Genomic DNA, 319 nt, shown 5'->3' on the forward strand with positions numbered 1-319 from the left:
TCTTTAGTGGCCTTTTATTTCATTATTATCATATATCGGGGCAGTCGTGGCCTAATGGTTAGAGAGTTGGACTTGTAACCTGAAGGTTGTGGGTTTGAGTCTCAGGTCTGGCAGGGATTGTAGGTGGGGGGAGTGAATAGCCAGTGCTCTCTCCACCCTCAATACCATGACTGAGGTGAGACCCTTGAGCAAGGCACCGAACCCCCAACTGCTCCCCCGGTGCCGCAGCATTGGCTGCCCACTGCTCCGGGTGTGTGTTCACCGTGTGTGTGTGTGTGTGCACTGCTGTGTGTGTGCACTTGGATGGGTTAAATGCAGG

This window comes from Sinocyclocheilus rhinocerous, unplaced genomic scaffold (assembly GCF_001515625.1).
Source record: "Sinocyclocheilus rhinocerous isolate Xijiao unplaced genomic scaffold, SAMN03320098_v1.1 scaffold1347, whole genome shotgun sequence".
NCBI classification, from domain to species: Eukaryota; Metazoa; Chordata; class Actinopteri; order Cypriniformes; family Cyprinidae; genus Sinocyclocheilus; species Sinocyclocheilus rhinocerous.